General features: G+C 32.7%; 1 long non-coding RNA gene across 1 annotated transcript in view; it reads left to right on the top strand.

Annotated features, from left to right (window-relative positions):
- The window catches only part of LOC128248301 (uncharacterized), a 27,285-nt gene that overhangs the window by 430 nt on the left and 23,945 nt on the right, over window positions 1–2,910 (top strand). The gene's annotated exons all lie outside the window — the stretch shown is intronic.

The raw sequence follows: 2,910 nt of genomic DNA, 5'->3' as shown, positions 1-2,910 counted from the left end.
ATAAAGTGTAGTATATTGCCACTTAAGTGTGGCTGACCCCTAGGGGTGGATGTTACTGTTGCTTTTAGCCCCAGGAGGACATCTCCTCCAGCTGGCTTATCGACACACGACTGTGTCCTGTTTGCCAAGGGTAGTTATCCCTCTCAAAGGAATTCCAAATCTGTCTGTTTTTTATGTTTTATTTATATTCTTATAATATTAATGTAGGATATAGTATATATAATATATTCAACAAAATGAAATGAAGTATTGATTGTCTTATTGAATAAATGAAATATTGAATATTGAATATTGGATATTATGTATTGAAAATTAAGGGACTAGTATATTTTCTTGCATTTTAGCAGTCTTCAAGATCCCACGCTATGACAGGAGTGTTGACAACTGTAGTCGTCTGGCTGTCTTTTCTCCTTTATATACATTCCTGTGGACTGCAGTGGTAGTTGTTGGCTATTTTTAGAGATGATGCCAAACTATTTTTCAATGTTTATTTTAGAAATGATGACAGCAGTACATTTTAGAGATTTTTTGCATTTTAGTTATAGGAATAAGATTTTTAAACCCCAAATAAGATTAATTTAATTATTGTTTGTTGAGCTTGGGTGTAAATTTTAGGTAGGCCGTAAAAAAGACAAGGTATACATTTAAAGTTCATGATATAATTTATTTCTTTTTCAGTCAGGCCTTTACCATGTAGAAGAATTAAGGATGCAAGATTTTTCATTGTTTGTTGTTGTTTATAGTTTACAACATTTTCATAGGTTTCGTTTTCTAGTATGGATAATAGGTTTTGGATAATAGTTTTTTTTTTTTTGTAGTATTCTGTATCCATAACGACTACATCATTTCCTTTGTCTGCTTCTTTAATTGTCAGTTCCCATTCTATATTGTTGAGATTTGTATTAACTTTTCGCTTATGGAAAGTATTTGGGAAATTTTAGATATGGTCGCAGAAGCCATCAAGTGTTTTATTCCTACCGTTCTGTCGAAGATAATTTATTCTGTTTTTAACTAGTCATTCATCCTCGTTGTTATAATCAGTGCTTCTGTGAGTCGTAGTTTCCTGCAGAATTCCGAAATATAATTTTTAATTTCATTCTGGTTAGATCTTCGTGGGGTTGGGGTAAATTTTAATCCTTTAGCTAGTATACTGATTTTTGTTGCAGACAGAGTTTTCCTTGATAAATTTATTACTTTAGATTTCTATTGTTTGTTTGTTTGTTTTTGTTCCAACGTGTATCCCTGTTTCTCTCCACTCGGTCTAAAAAGATGTTTACTGTAATTTGGTTGATAGAAATTATCGGTGTCATTAATCATATTAGGATTGCTGAGAGGCTGGTTGTGTTGTCTGGAAAAATTGGTTGGAAGTACATGGTTCGGGTTTCTTCGTTTGTATAAATTGTCGGGGTTCTTGATTATAATTGAGATGCTGGATGTTTGGTTTTGCTGTATGGGGAAAATAGGTTGGAATTCCGTAGGCCGTGTTTCTTCAACGAGGAATAGAAGTCTCTTGGATGTTTCTAGTTGCTGGGGAGAAAAAACTGCTAACCTTAAGATTGGTTTCTTCTACTCCTATTCCTAGATTGAGAGCGGTTTACTTCCAAGTGAGAAGTTAATTTTGTGTGTTTGTGTTCTTTTAGATGTATATCGTTGATCTAGTTGGATGTTTATTTATTTCTGAAGATTTAAATGTTCAAGATTTTTTTTTCAGAAAGGGGTTATCTGAACTGTAGTCTCTTTTAAACTGAGTTTCGTAACTAAGGAAGAGATTAACACTGTTTTCCCACCGTTGAAGGGAATTTATTTCTTCCGATTCACACCTACCTTTCCATAGTTTTATAACACTCCAAAAGTTGTTCATCAGCATGTTTAGTGAGTTCGGTGTGCACTTCTTCATCGATGGTTTCATATTTTTGTTCGTTATTCGATGCTCTAAGTTTAAGTAACTTAATTTCTATTTTCATTTTCTCTAGTGTTAATTTTTCCTTAATTTGTCTTAGTTGTTCGGGCTTTTCTAGGATTGGTTTGATTTGTAGTTTGCGTGTTAAAATTAATGGTGTTGAGTTCATCTATTTTCATATATTTCTGCCTTATTATTTTTTATCATATTCCAAAAAGAAAATTTTCTAGCGATAAGGTTTTTGGATCAAATGATGCGGGTTTTAATTAAATGTGCTAACATTGGTATATTTTCATTATGGTTTTGGTATTTTGGTGATTATTTTTTTCAAAATTGTTTGCGAAAATTGAGTGCAATGTTATGCATAGTTCGTTCAGATTTTTACTAACCTTCTCTGTAGATTATCTTCTCTGTTCATTTTCAGTTACTCCTCAGGTGTGGTAATTTAATCCATCGATTTTGTTAGAATAATTACTTAATTACTTTTAATTCCTTCAATATGTCCTCGACGGCAATTTTTATCCGATATGTTTGTGGTAGGTTTCGGCAGCATTTTCTGTTCCACGTGTGGTAAATAATAGCAAGGGAGGTGGAGAATTTCGTTTTTCCCCTCGTGCTGAGTTGTAATGCAAAAAATATATATATAAAATAAAGGAAGGAAAATGCACACATTTTCAATATATTTTTTAATATATATATTGTTCTCTCTTAGGATTTTTCTTTTTCTGAATGTTGGTCATCATCAAAACATACAGGTAGATATTCAAATAGGGAAAGAGAGAGAGAGAGAGACAGAGACAGAAGTATAAAGGAGAAGAAGAGAAGATAGATAGATAGAGAGAGAAAATATGAGAGAAAGAGAAACGTAACTGCTCCTAATGATGAAAACTAACATAAACATTTTTTTTTAAATATTGGAATGTACAACGTTGAAGAAGGAAATGTTTGTGTATGCATGTTTGTGTGCATGTATGTGTGTACGTGTGTGTGTGTGTGTGTGTGTGTGTGTG

This window comes from Octopus bimaculoides, chromosome 7 (genome assembly GCF_001194135.2).
Source record: "Octopus bimaculoides isolate UCB-OBI-ISO-001 chromosome 7, ASM119413v2, whole genome shotgun sequence".
Classification (NCBI taxonomy): Eukaryota; Metazoa; Mollusca; class Cephalopoda; order Octopoda; family Octopodidae; genus Octopus; species Octopus bimaculoides.
This window is presented reverse-complemented; position numbering and strand designations above follow the sequence as displayed.